The sequence below is a fragment of the Protopterus annectens genome, chromosome 6.part0 (assembly GCF_019279795.1).
Source record: "Protopterus annectens isolate FY-2018-M chromosome 6.part0, PAN1.0, whole genome shotgun sequence".
NCBI lineage: Eukaryota > Metazoa > Chordata > Ceratodontiformes > Protopteridae > Protopterus > Protopterus annectens.
In genome coordinates this window covers 1,726,642,667-1,726,659,473 of record NC_056737.1, presented here as the reverse complement: position 1 = coordinate 1,726,659,473, position 16,807 = coordinate 1,726,642,667, and positions in this window count along the sequence as shown.

Here is a 16,807-nt window from a genome sequence, read left to right as displayed (position 1 = left end):
TAACTTTTTTTTTCTTCCTTTAAAACCTGCTGCATGGCACGCAGACCCACTTAGGCAATGTAAAGATTGCTAGGCAGATTCAGACACACCCCCTTGCTTAGCTTTGCTAAGCTAGGAGCAAACCCGAGCCACTGGGCTCCAATCCACTTACAGCATGCCTGGCACACCCCCTATGATGTCAGCTACAGCCTAGGCTTGCAACAAGCTATTCTTACTCTTACACTGTTGGGACCTGACTAGCATGTTGGGGAAAACTGGGATTCATTGTCATTCCCCTCATTTGCATAGGATTACCTACTAATGCATAGTTACATGTCTTACACTGAGCCTCCCCCCTTAGCAACCACTGCTCACTGTCCATGTTGTCTTCTGCCTGCCATTGACTTGCATGGCAGGATAGTGATTTTAGTTACAATGCTTATTTTCAGTTTATTTTATTAATTTTCCACCGATCCCTTTTGCGTGTCATTGCCCCATGCTTAAACAGCCAAGATTGGCTAAAAAAAAAAATAAAAGTTGATTTCTTTATTTTTTATGTTGTTTCCAATGCCAATGGCCTTATACGTGGCCATTGGCATGCTTTCTGATTGATATGCAGCCTTTATTTGGAGTTGTCACAGCTCCCTTTTTGATTTTGCAGAAATGTATTTGGTTACTAACAGAGTACATTTCTACAGATTGCACTAGTCCTGCACTGCTGGTTTCAAGTTTGCTGGATTGCAATATTCACCTCATTTGCATGGATTTCTCCTGCAAATGGGGTTATTTTCATACAGGGGCATAGTCCGTGCAGGACTAGTGCAGGAGCGCTTGTACATGCCCCTGCAGGCTGTTCCTGGATTGCACGGCAGACATATTGCTTGCTAGAGCTCCTGCACTGATCCTGCATGCCATGCAAGGCATACAGAATCCGGGGGTTGATTTGGTCGAACTGCCTATACATTATTCTGTTGTTGTATCCCATCCCTGATGTGGTGACTCTGTAAAGTCATGAATGTTCATAGGTTCATAGGTTCATAGGTTCGTACTAGCCTATCTGCCCTAGGGCATTTATAAGCCTAGCCAGAGTGTATGTGGCTTACACCACCCCTTAGGATGAGAATACTACGCCCTTTTAGGGTTTAGTTTACTATGCCTCTGTCTAGTAGTGACACAGAGATGACCCCCGGGGTAAACCTACGATCTCCCATCCACTCGTCGAGATTTCTCTTGAATAGAGTCAGTGAGGGGCTCTGCCTAACATGGACTGGGATTCTGTTCCAGAGTGTAGGGAGCCTCTGGGTTATGAATCTGTCCCTCCAGCACGTTCTATTTATTTCTGTGTTGAGGTTTAAGTCACTTGTTCGCGTGGCTCTGATGGATTTGGATTTTCTGAGGTGGAGCATGTCCATTAATTCAGGATTGGACATGGCCTTGTACGTCAGGCACAGATCACCTCTGAGTCAGGCACAGATCACAATTCCACTTTTAAGTTGTGAAGAAGTAGATAGCAATGTGCTCCATCCTGCAAATTCCTGTATTCTTTTTCCTGGGTCCTATGCTGTACTTATCTATTTTCACCACTGTCCTATCAAGCCTTTTTCATGCTTTTAATCTGGTCAAAAAGTGGAAACGTACAACACACATGGCCAAAAATGAATCATCAAAATGCCTTTATTTTTGTCCTCAACATTAACATAGAAGTTGGCATCAGGTAACAATGCTGAATGATGGTAAATGGCATTTCACATCCTACTGGAAAAACTGGTGAGGTTTTGGCATCTCCAACATTAGTCCACTTACTTTAATGCAAATATGTTTTAATCCACTGTGCTATAGGAATACATAGTAAAGATTCTACTTTGAAATAGTTACCCTAACAGTTCTTAGGCTGCTGGATGTAATGAACTGCATTAGAAGCTGAAGTTAAGTGAAACTTGCAGTAGTGTATTTTAGTCTTCTGTTAAGTACAAACTTGCAGTTTTAAAAAGTACTGTATTTTCATTTTTTCTGTTTCCTAATTGTCTGTTTCATTGAACAGTGTGCTGTGTGTGTCTCTGCTATAAGAGGGTATGGTGGTTTTATCATTTTTTTTTTATCTGATATTTAATAGCCTAGAGAGATTCCTCTGTACTTTAAGTGCTAGCCACAAAGTTTGAGAAATCATTTTATGCTCAACTTCTGAGAGACTTGCTTGGCTACAAACATCTGCATTAGAAGCTGAAGCTAAGTGAAACTTGCAGTAGTGTATTTTAGTCTTCTGTTAAGTACAAACTTGAAGTTTTAAAAGTACTGTATTTTCATTTTTTCTATTTCCTAATTGTGTGTTTCTGAACAGTGTGCTGTGTGTCTGTTTGCTATAAGAGGGGGTGGCATTATCACTTCTTTGTTATCTGATATTTAATAGCCTAGAGGGATTCCTCTGTACTTTAAGTGCTAGCCACAAAGTTTGAGAAATCATTTTATGCTCAACTCCTGAGAGACTTGCTTGGCTGCAAACATCTGCATTAGAATCTGAAGTTAAGTGAAACTTGCATTAGTGTATTTTAGTCTTCTGTTAAGTGCAAACATGCAGTTTTAAAAGTACTGTATTTTCATTTTTTCTGTTTCCTAATTGTGTGTTTCTGAACAGTGTGCTATATGTCTCTATGCAGTTAGTTCTCCACCCTCCCTCCCTGTTCCTGTGTTTGTGTTAGTGTTGGTGGCTTTGGAATTGCCAGCCCCTCCTGTAAGTCTGCATTAGAACACTCCTCCTGGGTCCATCTCATTTGCTCACTTAACCGAGTACAGTGAGATCATATTCTGAGTCTACTGTTCACTCTACTTAATACAGAGAGAAGATTTGAGAAGGCCAGCCCACTTAGGTTCTTCCTTCCTCTCTCCTTGTACTTAAGAAAAAAAAAATGTTTGCAATTTATTCATTTGCTTTTACTGTATTTGTGTTTCCTCCTACTTTATTTTGCTTTTCTTAAAAGTATTCAGTTTTATTTATTCTGCTGTATGTATTACTGCTTGGTAGTAGCCTGATTAAATTGTAACTGCTATTCTAAGTCTTTTGCTTTAAGCACTTGGGCTTCATACAGGCTGTTTTACATTAAGAAGGTTTGTGGTCTGCAGTGTTGTGGCAGGACAGGTAACTTACATCCTTCTAAGTTGGGAATTGCTGATTGAAGGCCCAGTGTCTGCTATTCTAAAAGTGTATTAGTTCTGGCTTAAGCACTTCAGCTTCAGGCCAGTTATTCTACATTAAGAAGGTTTGTGGTCTGCACTCTTGTGGGAGGAGAGGCTGGATTCTGCCCTTCTGAGCTGGGGATTTCTGGTCACAGGCTTAATGTGCCTGCTTATTTGAACTGTTTCTTTCCGAAATTGGTGCACTTTGTTGCTGTAGCATAGACCAGATTCAGGCCTGCTGAATCTAGATTTGTTTGTATAACTTGAGAACTGATCCAGGCCATCTTTTCTGGAGAAGGTTCCCCTGCACCCTAGTAAGCAGGGGTGTGCAGTTAGAACTTGTCTGATTGAAGACTGCTGGAACAGGGCTCGGTTTTGAGGTTTTTTTCTGGATAATTGGGTAACTTGTTTAAATCGGTTTGTTCATTTTCTATTGTTTCATATATATATATATATATATATATATATATATATATATATATATATATATATATTGCACTTTAATCATCTGCTTTTACTGTATTTGTGTTTCTTCCTACTTTATTACTAGGGGCATTGACTACAACTCTGATCTGCAATATATAGCAATAAGTATCCTTTTCTGTGCATTTAAAGTGTTTTTTTTTTAAGTGTACTTGCTTTATTCTCTGAAAAAAAAAAAAAAAAAATATATATATATATATATATATATATATATATATATATATATACTTGTTTCCCACCTTTCTAAGCTAGTATAGCCCAGTTTTCAGGTTAGTGCTAAATTCAGGGCTGTGTTACAAATCTCTGTGTTTACCCATACCTTACTTGGATAGAAGGAAGTTTCTCTGTTCACCTGTGAGAGAGGGGAGCTTTGAGCAGCCTATCTTTCCCTGGAGGAGTGGTTTTAGCCCAGAAATTAGTAGCTTATTGGACATTTGGGCTAATTTCTATCTCTTTCATTTCCCTGCTATAAAAACCATATTTGTCTGGTTTTAATAAACTGATTTGTCCGGTTTTGTGCGTCGGTTAGCTGGGTAAAATATTCCTGGCTCCACAAAGTCTCCTCTTTAATTTTTCCCTTGCAACTAGACAAACTTTCAACTTAATCCCTCAAGCCATTCATTTCTCAGCCCGGCACTTGCTCAAAACTTATAGCAAACACTTACAAACCCTAGCACTAGACCCTCTTGTACTGTAAAGAAGGACAAGGCTCTCTATTCGACCTTACCAGCCATCCATTAAAACAGTTCACTGTCCACTCTCCAATCCAACTGTTGTATCTGGGCATTTTGAGGCAATGTTACATCTGCCTCATGTACACAGACAACCACCTCCTCCTACCACCAAACACTGCAAGAGATGCAATTATACAGCCAAACTGGAGGCTAAGCTCTCTCAACCCAAGACTGGATCAGACAATCAAGAGGAGAAGGGAAATACTTGCATCACACCACCAGTCTCACATAGACCCATTAAGCCAGCACCGTCAAAAAACACACATAAATACATGAAAACATACTCGGAGGCTCTAAATAAAAATCTGCAAAACCAACAGAGATCTCCAAAGCAAACATCCAAGCAACCACCACCCCCAACACAATCCATGAAACACATACTTTACAAAACCAGTGTGCCATGCAATCACAGCCCTTAAGGCAAAATAACATACCCAATATACTAGTAATAGGTGACTCTATAGTCAGGCACACTGACGTCCCACTCACTAGGCTGAATAAGGAGAAAGTTACTGTTAGCTGCCAGTTGGGTGCCAGGATCCACCACATAATACAAGCACTCAGGTCACTCCAGAACAAATACAAATATTACTCTATTATTGTTCATGTTGGTGTAAATGACCTGAGCTATACCTCCCTGGACTACATGAAAAGAGACATGGAAGAGCTCTCTAATCACATAGTCCAGGCCGGTATGACCCTGACCCTGAGTAGCATCCTGCCCTCACCAAGAATGATACCACAGTATAAAGAAAAAAATCTCAATTTCAACAATTGGCTAAGTTTCTGGTGTCATTCAAAGGGGATCCAGTGTCTGTCTGCCTGGGATGACATACTTGACAAGCCATGCTGCTTCACTAGAGACGGCTTGCATCTGTCACCCTTAGGTTTTCAAATACTGGCCAAGGCTCTTGCCACCCCCATAGTTCCTTTTTAGGCAAGGCTCAAAAGATAAACCCACCGCCATAAATAGCGCAAGTAACAAAAAACTGAGGGTAATGCTACTCAGTGCCAAAAGTCTAAACCTCAAAATGCACGCACTCGAGGCACTCCTCAGTATGGAGAAAATCGATATATGTCCAGTAACAGAAACCTAGATTAAGGCTCCAGAAAACACCCCAGCACTACCAGGCTACAACTCATACCATGCATTTCGGCCACAGAACCCAAACTGAAATACAAAAGGTGGGAGCGTATCCATATTCATCAAGGATACCTACACCTCCAGGTTAGTGGCACAGCACGATGCTTCAGAGATCATCCACATGCAACTAACAATGGGCAAAACTGCAATTCAAATTATAGCTTGCTACGGATCACCCACCATGTCCCAGGACCCCCATTCCGCATTTCTGGAAACACTGGAAAACATAAAGGTCCTACCAAACACCCTAATATTGGGTGATTTCAATTACCCAAACATTAACTGGGAGAACTACTCAAGTATTAACTCCCTTGCCTAACATTTCATAGAATTTATAAACTCAAATGCCCTGGTTCATCTGGTCAACACTCCCACCAGAGGTGACAACATATTGGACCTGGTCATCACCAACATGGGCGACCAGTGTTCCACACTGGAGGTCAACCCCTCACTAGTTAGATCTGACCATAAACAAATCACTTTGGATATCCATATTCTGCCCCCACCCCCGGACAAGAAAACCACTGTGAAAAACTTTTCAAAAGCAAACTCCACATTACTTAAGACCGAGGTGGAAAGTTTCAAAGCCCCCATGCTGAAGGATAATGCTGTCCAAGCTGCAAAATCCTTTACTAATGCATTCTACATGCACCTACAAGAATACATGGATTGTGCCATCCCAAGCAAAACCAAGACTCACTCCTCCAAGAAAAGGAAACCAGTCTGGTGGACTCCTGCCATAAACAAACTATACAATAGAAGGAGGAAACTAGTACAGAAAAGAGTAAAATCCCAAGAAGGGAAGACATCCCTGATCAGTATCAGCAAGAAACTATGATCCCTCATAAAATCATCCAAGGCCAGCTTTGAAAGAAAAATTACCAAGGACTCCAAAGATAACTACAAGGCATTTTTTAGCTATGTCAAGAATCTAAGTGGCAATGCTCAGATTTGCTCAGAGTTAGTGCAGAATGGCACAAAATACACTGAACCGACTGATATCACCAACATCCTAGCAGACAGGTTCAGCGCAAACTTCACCCCCCTCTCACTCCCAAAAGGGCCCATACCATATCAGAAGAGTGTATAGTCCCTGAAATTACAGACACTCAGGTTAAAACAGCCCTCTCCAAATCCAAAAACACAGCATCAATGGGACCGGACGGTGTTCCAGGATGTGTCCTACATGAGCTCAAAGACGAACTAACCCCTCACCTAAACACACTTTTCAAACTCAGCCTCTCATCAGGCTACGTACCTATAGAGTAGCGCACAGCAATGGCTATTCCGCTCCACAAAAATGGAGCCACAACAGACCCTGAAAACTATCGCCTTATAAGCCTGACTAGCTTGGTCTGCAAGGCTATGGAGCACATCATCATGGAACTCATTAACAGAGACATTGGGAACCTCCAAACACTGGACCCTACCCAGTTCAGCTTTGTTAAGGGCAGACCATGCCTCCTATACCTGATGGACTTCTTTGAGACAGTTACCAAGGCAATAGACGAAGGAAAGGTGGTACACACAGCCTACCTAGACCAACACCATTCCCCATTCTGGTATTATAGACAAGCTCACCAGGATGAACATAAACCCTTACGTCACATTATGGGTTGCCAACTGGCTCACGGACAGAACCCACATGGTGAGAGTTGTGGGAGCTAGGTCCGACTCTAAACCGGTTACAAGTGACATTCCCCGGGTTCAGTCCTAGGACCCCTCCTGTTCAGCATATACTTCTCAGAGGTACAGGCAAGCACAGGAGGACTATGGCTGACCAAGTTTGCAGATGACTGCAAACTTACCTTTGATAATCACATTGCCAAAGTGGTTAGAAAATCCTTCAATGTGGCCCACCTAATCACAAAAGGGCTCACATCCAGATCAAAAGAGGTCATTGTGCCCCTCTACTCATCACTCATCAGACCCATCATAGAGTACAACGCCCCATTTGGGATGTACCTTACAAGGCACCTGCAACAGCTGGAAAGACCACAGAAGTACCTCACCAAGAGGATCACTGGCCTCAAACAGATGCACTATGCAGATCGACTGAAGAAACTCCAGCTGTACTCGGTTGCATACCGCCTACTCAGAGGTGATCTCTGTCTGACATACAAGGCCATGTCCAACCCAGAATTGATGGATATGCTCCACCTAAAGAAAACCTTATCCCCTAGAGCCATACACTCTAGGGATATAAACCTCACCACAACAATAAATAGGACATGCTGGAGGGATAGATACCTGTCCCAGAGACTTCCCATGCTTCGGAACAAGATCACAATCTACAGTAGGCAGAGCTCCTCACTAACACTCTTTAAAAGAAACCTTGACGAGTGGATGGGAAACAGAAAGTTTACCGCGGGGATCATTTCAGTGGATCTGCTGGACATAGGCAGAGGTAACTAATCTAAGGGGGTGGCGAAAGCCAGCACATTCTGGCTATGCTTATAAATGCCTTCGGGCAGATAACCTAATACTTACCTATGGACCTATGAACCTATATATTTAACTGCAAACTTCTGTATTTATCTCCAGTTACCACATTTCATAAACATAGCATTTGAATAGTGCAGAAAAAAACATTAGTAACCCCCCCTTATCCTGCTTATGTTTAAATAGTGTTTCTACTCCCCTACCCCTTCTTGCTCCCTACAGCAAACACTTTATTGTACACAGCATGACAAATTAATAATGAGGAAATAGCTATGAGTAACATGCCAAAAAGATGGCCCAAAATGTTCCATAAACAAAACTCATGGTACTTCTCTCACCATCTTTCACTCTTTCTCTTTCTTCACCACTTCTGCTTCAGTAACTTGTCACTGTCCCTTCAATTGTGTTATTTTAAACTCTGTGAATTAGGGGTTCCTTTGTAGTGTGATGAAATAATGCTTAGATTTATACACTGATTTTTGCATAATTTCAAGGGTTTGAATCCAGATTTATGTCAAACTGTTACTGATTATTTACATTAATTTATTTTATGTGTAACTTTTGCCTACATATTCCACCGGATTCTGCAATCCCTGCAGGACTAGTGCAGGAGCTCCAGCAGCAATATGTCTGCCGTGTGTTCCAGGAATAACCTGTAGGGGCATGCATGAGTGCTCCTGCACTAGTCCTGCATGGACTCAGCCCCTGTATGCAAATTACCTTATTGCAGAAGAAATCCATCCCAATGAGGTGAATTTGTGATCCAGGAAGCTGGAATCCGGCCATGCAGGGCTGGTGTAATCTACAGAAATGTACTCCACCAGTAACGGAGTACATTTCTGCAAATTACAAAAAAGAGCCATGATAGCTCCAAATAAAGGGTGGATACCATGTATAAAGAATGCCAATGGCCAACTATTAGGCCATTGTCATGGAAAACACTTGAAAAAAAGAAATAAAATCAACTTTTATTTATTTATTTTTTTTAGCTGATCTTGGTTGTTTATGCATAGGGCAGATCGGGGGGAAAATAAGAAAAAAAAAACTAAAATAAGCCTTCTAACCAAAATGTCTATTCTGCCATTATACTTATTGGCAGCAGAAGACAACATGGCCAATGAATAGTGGTTGCTAAGGAGGGAGGCTCAGTGTGGCACATGTAACTAAGCATTAGCAGGCAATCCAATGCAAATGAGGGGAATGATACTGAATCCCAGATTTCCCTTGCATGCTAGTCAACTCCCAACAGTGTAAGAGCAGGAATAGCTTGGTGCAAGCCTAGGAGTTAGCTGACATCATAGGGTGTGTGTATTGGAGCCCTGTGGCTTAGGTTTGTTCCTAGCTTAGCACAGCTAAACAAGGGGATGTATCTGAGGCTGCCTAGCACTCTTTACATTGCCTAAGCGGGTGTGTGTGCCGCACACCGGGTTTTAAAGGAAAAAAAGGTAAACCAGGAAATAGCAGCTCTGTGCACATTTGAGCACTTTGTTTGTGAGGCGCTCCACCGCGCTTAAACAGGAAGGCAATGGGAAGGGAAAACATGAGTAGGATGGTAATCTCAGACAACTAGTATAGCTGGCAGGTGAAATATATCAGAATCAGCCAATTACACAGGCAGCAGACCAGCCCAGCCCAGAACACTATTATAAACCATGCAAACACCTTTCCCTCTGGTTTTTCCCATTCTCTACACCACCGGTGTATACAAGTGGGGAAGTTTTAACAAACAAAACAACAAAATGAAAGGGGCTGCAATAGCTATCATACAACAACATGTGGAAGAGGCTGAGGGTGATGAGGATGTGAATGCTGTCGACCAACCCACAGTGAGGAGACAAAGAAGAGGGTACCGACCCAGGGTAACCTACCAGGGGCTAGATGAGCTGGAGATAGTGGAGCACTATAGGGTGGACAGGGAACTCTTACAGCAAATTGTTGAGCTGTGCCGGACACGCCTGACACACAGAACAAACAGAGGGGAACCCATCCCAGTGTATACCGAGGTATATGTATGCCTAAGAATACTAGCTACAGGTACCTTCCAAATGCCAACTGGGGATATGATGGGGATGTCACAGGCATCAGCATCCAGGGTACTCCACCAATTCCTTGATGCCATGTCAGCACATGCCGGTGAGCACGTATATTTCCCCAACACTCGTGAGGCGTTGGCCAGCAATATGCAAATGTTCCACCAAATAGCAGAATACCCTGAGGTAGTGGGTGATATAGACTGAACGCACATATGCATCAAAGTACCACCCGGTGAGCGGGGTAGGGTCTACATCAACCACAAAAGCTTCCCCTCCATCAACTGCCAGGTCATGTGCGATGCCCAGGGCATAATAATGAATGTGTGTGCTGGCTGCTCTGGAAGCTATTATGATTCCCCCATCTGCCAACTGACTCAGCTGAACCAGAGATTTGCCAATGTGGACATCTCTTATGGTCACCTAGTGGGGGATGCTGGTTACACACTGGAGCCATGGCTGATGACACCCATCAGAAATGCACACACACCTGAACAAGAACTCCATAATGAGGCACATGCACAGGCCAGAATTATAATAGAGCATGTGTTTGGGATGCTCAAGTCATGGTTCCAGAGCCGGGACATATCCAGTGGAGCCTTGCAGTACTCACCAGCTACATGTACCCAAATTCTCATCGTATGTGCCATGCTACACAATATGATCCTGCGGAAACAGCTGCAGCAGGAACAGCATGGGGTAGGGCCACACAGCCCCTCACCATTGCTAAGGCCTGAACAGGCACAGAGTGACTCAGAGGAGGAACAACCTGAGCCTGCCCCAGTAGGCAGAAGGAGGCATTCCCAGTATGCTCTGGCCTTGGCAAAGAGGCAACGCATAGCACATACACTGACACAGGAGGGACCCAGGGAATAATACCTCTCTCTGTCTTACACATACAGTAAAAGGGATGCCAAACATGACACTACCTGTGCTCAACCATGTGTAGGGAGTGTACTATGTTCATCCGACATAGGCAGCCCTGCAACACCACCCTCAATACTGGGACACCCACAAGGTAAGTCACTCAACCTACCAACTGCCGAATGGAGTAGAATGTGTTGTCACCTGTATCTATGGTATGGATATGAGCATGCAAGGGAATTGAATAGCTGAATGGTAGGCAAGTAGATTGTAGACACCTATAGTGGCAGCATGAGATCTGTAACAAATACTGGTGTCACCATAGTAGCCAGTACTACATAGGGCGTCAAAACCTAATGCAGCAAATGTGCTGGGCCACATGTGTGTCCATATGACTCACACATGCCAGTCAGGGAGGTTCACATACCCAACAACAGTCTCAGCCAGCAGGACAGGTGTAGACAAATACAAACAAAGGCTGTGCTATAGCCTCTGAATGATGCATATGGGTAACCTCCCCCCCACCAGGCCTACACAGACAGACTACAGCAGGTCAGGCAGTGGGATGTTAGTTCAGAAGGGTAGGAAGTCAGAAACTAATATGCAGGTCAGTCAAAGCTAAGACCTGTAGTACACTGATATACCTCTAGTCATCATGCTAGGTTAGAATACAGAATGAAATGGAGTACCTGCCATACCAATATAGTCATAGCAAATGAGTACAAGTGTCAGGTGTGCCCCCCCATCCTATGTAGAAATGTAGAAACAGCCATGCGTGCCCCCCCCAGTCCTGTGTAGAAATGTAGAAACAGCCAGGTGTGTCCCCCTGCAACCCTATGTAGTAATGTAGTAACATGTATGTGTAGGTATAATACCAGTGGAGTACAGGTGCACAGAGGTGGCTAAGGTAGGAGGATAGGTTGTAGCATCTGCACAATATGCAGATATGTGTGTGTGTTAGGTTGGTGTGTCTCATATTGTGTGAGAGTGGTCAGTATGTATGCATGTTGAGGTAAGACCTGGTGGCCATTGCTCACTACTGTTGATGTCAGGGACAGGTCCTCACAACTACTGTGCCAAAGACAATGCCCACCAGTATAACACATGCTAGCAGTAAGCCATTATAAATGTATTGAGGTAATGTGCCACCATCTGAAAGACTGACATGTCATGGCTGTTGGGCTAGATATACAAGCAGTACACGGGGAAAGTACCCCAGGCATACAGTATATATTGTGTCACTGTGAAATGGAGAAACCCTTGGAATTGTACATACAGTTGTGCATCACATTATCTGGTCCTGTAGTAGGTGTTACTGGTGTTGTCTGCCCGAACACTTGCAGATCACAAAGGAGGTGGGACTGATGTATTGGGAAACAGCTGATGTACCTGCACATGCCAGCATAACTGGAATGCCCAATGCATATCTGTATGTCAGATGCAAGTAGTGTCCATAGCACTCATGCACCCAGCTCATGCAAACACCACCCACAGGTACCTCTCTGGTCGTATCCCTGCTGTGGGGAATGGGTACAATATGACCCCACCTGTATATGGCAATAGCAAAAGAATGCAGCATGCAGTGTAGGTGTCCCATGCAGGTGTGTTCCAAGCCATATGTAGCACCCTGCCAGCATCCACACCACCTGATCAAGCCTGATAGAAGGTATCGGCATGAACATCTAGCACACCTATCTTGTCACCCCAGGGGAATATACTGTATGGCGGTCTGAGACTGTAGGACTGACAGAATGCAACGGCCTGTCACTTCTGGCCCGCATCAACACCTAATGGCCCACAGGCCTCTGCCAGGGGCCTGTGTCTCTCATGTACTGCCAATGCATGTTATGTCATGGACACCCAAATAACAACATACACTCCACATAAGCCATATGCAAGGCCATGTGGACAAACCACAGTAACATGCCCACCATGTCTCACTGCATGAACTGTGGACCAACACCAACACACAGCTGTGATGGGGTGATAACCTTAGGGAAAGTATCAGAGAATGTATGCATAATGTATGGAAGAGGATAGAATAACAGAGGGGGGGTGGGAGCATGGGCAGCATGGAATGTGCAAGGTCCAACACAAAGCTATGTGTGTGTGTGTGTGTGTGTGTGTGTGTGTGTGTGTGTGTGTGTGTGTGTGTGTGTGTGTGTGTGTGTCTGTGTAGACAGCAATGTTTTTTTAGGCGAGTCACACTCACTGCAATTCAAATGCCCTACTTTGTCAAGGCTACTGATGTCAGTCACTGTGAAATACACCTTTGGGGAAGGAGTACTCAAGTAGTTCCCGTGGCGAGTCATATAACAGCTTAATGCTGTAGTGTGATATAGAACTCTGGTAGGGGTTCTATTACCACACATGGCAGGTGTGGATGCTTTTGTGTTTGTTTCTATGTCTGTGTAGGGAGCAATGCTTTCTAGGCTAGTCCACATACTAAAATGCAAATGCCCTACTTTGGCAATCCTGCTGATGTCATTCACTGTGAAATACAACTTTAGTGAAGGAGTACTCCAGTAATCTCTGTGGCACGTCCTATAACTGCGTAGTGCTGTAGTGTGATAAATTAGTTAGGTAGAAGTTCTAATCCCAGACATGGCAGGTGTGTGTGTGTGTCTGTGTGTATGTGTGTGTGTGTGTGTGTGTGTGTGTCTGTGTGTAGGTGTGTGTGTGTGTGTGTCTGTGTGTGTGTGTGTGTGTGTGTGTGTGTGTGTGTGTGTGTGTGTGTGTGTGTGTGTGTCTCGGCTTGTCATTCATATACTGTGCGGAGGTGGCAGTGAGTGTGTAACAACTGAACTCATTGTGGAGCGTGCTTTGCAAATTTCTTATATGGTGGCCCTAGTATATGTCACAATGTCCACTGTACAGGGATAACAGATGTGAAATAGCTGGGAGGCTTGGGTGCAAATCCATACCCCTACATGTGACATTAAGGCCAGGCAAACAAAGTTAGCAACCCTTGTATTACCCAGAGAACACTCCCAACCCATGTCTCATACACACACACTTGCCTAGGCAACAACCGCTATGTTGGTAGTACCCTGCATATTGCCCACTGATAGTAAGCATGGATTGATTGCAGTGGGCAAAAGAGGGCATGACACCCTGTCCATCAGTCCAATAGGCACATACATGCAGACAATGCACCTTCCCAATGTTCCCCACTGGACAACAGCAAAACCTGTGGTGCCATCAAATGTGAGCCACAAAGGACATACCATGTCTGAAACACATGCCCTGTATGGACAGATGCCACTAATACCAGGGAATACCTGTATCATGCTATCAATGTAGGTGCAGGGTCAACCTACTGTCCATTAACAGTTCCTGCCACATGAGGAAAGGACTGGCACATCTGGTGATAACAATCTGTGTAGAAACCATTAACCAGACACCCCAAGTATAGTTCCACATGTCACTGTACATGCATGTGGGACGTGCACATCTCAGACACTGTCCATGTCATGGACTAAGGAACACATACATGGCAAGCAATGCACAGCAATGACCACACACAATAGTTACCCAGGCGACTGAATGCTGAATGGAATACCCACCTGTGTGGGCAACCCAGACACTGCACCCCTAAGCCACACTGCAGACCATTGCCATGTGGCTGGATGCCAATATATACCCATCAACTAGCCTTGTATAGCCATCTGGCACAGTTGACCACTACACACCTGTGAAGCAATGCACCCATGCATGTCAGTACTGGCACCCTGTGTCTGTGTGTGTGCTGCATGATGCCTATGACCACATTCACACTCACTACAACCCCCTTTGGCATACTGAAGCATGCTGTCTGATGTCAGACACCTCTACATACCCTTTGCCCATATGACCTCTGTATAACCCCTGTGGTGCATGTGATTCCTGCACAGTGCTGTGTTGTGGCAATTTAAACAGTGATGAGTTATATTGCTGACCCTGCCAAGTGTGTCAATGTATGTGGGTCCCTGTGAGAGTGTGGCTGTGTTGACGCTGACACCTGCTCATGTGGACAGGCATGTGTACTACACCTACCGTATAGCTACCATATCACTGTTGCAAATGTCACTCACCATCACATATACGTTTGGAGGGCTCATCAACATGTAACCTATGTGGCGCATCCAATAACTGCATAGACATGTGATAGCAATACATAATCAAGTCAGGGGTTTGATACCCTGTACTGGTAGGTGTGTGACACAAACATGCTTAAGTTTTACTATCCCACCCTTCCCTGACTTATCTTCACCTCTGTCTACCTCTCTCACCCCCTCTCTGGTGGATGTGGAGACTTACACCTGCTTTGCTTAGGCAACAGCATGTGTATTGTAAGTGATGCTCATGATCAGCTGATGGCCTCTGCATGAATTGCAGCCTCCTCTAGCTGATTGGATGTGGAACAGCTGTGGTAACATTCCCATATCCAATTGCATGGAAACAAATTCAAACATCTATGACCATCATGTTCGTGTTGGGCCTTTTCATTCACTGTGAGCAGCAACTAGATTTGTTGTTTGGCAAACAGCATCACAGATGGATTGGGGATTTACCTCAACAACATACATCGTGGAAACTGGCCAACACACAGCAGGGGGATGTGCCTGACTTGACTACAGACTATAAGTGTTGCTATACTGCATTTGGAGTAATGTTGGTTTAACATGGTGTGTGTGGTTACGGCTGTCCTACATGTTTTAATACCTGTCATGTCAGTGCTAAGTTTATAAGGAATCCCCATCTGCAGAATGGGCAGTGTGTGGTGACTTGTGTTTCTTGTGTTACCCACAGAGCACTTATACGTGAACTGCAGAAGGTAGTGTGAGGATTGCAGTCAGTAGATGGTGACAGCCATGAGAGTTACTGACTTCATATCCCTCATAGGACATATGTTGCAACAAACCCTGTTACAACAGTAAATATACGAGTTTATCACAGCAACATGTCAATATTGGCCCTGTGTTTGTGCCTCCAGCCACAACTCTGTCAATCATTGTACATATGTCATGCAGTAAGAAGTGCATATGTACTGTACACCATATTTGTTGACATCATATCTGGTAACAAGCCATTGAGATATCAGACTGCTACATGTTATGTATAGTAGGGGTTATATTTGAGGACATAACCTGGGCATTCTGTGGTTGTGTGTACAGTACTGAGGACTGTGTACTTATGGTGATTGCTGACAGTGTGTGTATTGTAAAAATATACCTTGGCCTGTGTACAGACTGTGGTAGATTTCATTGTTCTTGGTACTGTTCTATCTGATGTTACATGCTGCTCCACTGATTGTTACCTTATCGGCTTACACGTATGTAGGGCCAAATACACACATGCCCCATACCGCAGACAGGCATTGGACCACACTGTGTAGCAGCCCAGTATATGTAGGGTTGGTGTGTGAGTGGCACATATGAGGATGGTGTTGATCAGATAGTCCATTTATTGTAATATTATGCTAGCTACCATACGTGGCTGTGGCTGTGTTCACATTGGTTGTGGTTATGTACTTTCACACAGGTGTCTGTTACTCCGTGCTGTGACTTGCCTGTAGAGCCTGCTATATATACAGGTACATGTGAATTCCCCCATAGGAAATGTAGGCCAGTGTTGAGGCAGTCTGCCTGTAGCCAGCACAGTGCCTTGTTATATGCCTAGCAGCTTAGCGTACTTACACAGTGAGATGTCATGTCCAGATACTTGCCAAATGTACTGCTGCCAGGTCACCATAACAGTCATGTATGTCAGACAAAGCAGTGGGATGCTGTACAGATGTATGTCACTAACTAGTGGGTAGTGTGTGGCCATGGCATCTCTGTACCAGTGGTTATTATGTGTCAGGATAGACAGGGGTGTATGAATGCATAACCTATGGGGTCAAATGTATACCAGTATTTACTTGATATACCCATCTACATGGCCGTTAACATTCACAGTGTCAGGCATGGTCCACATGT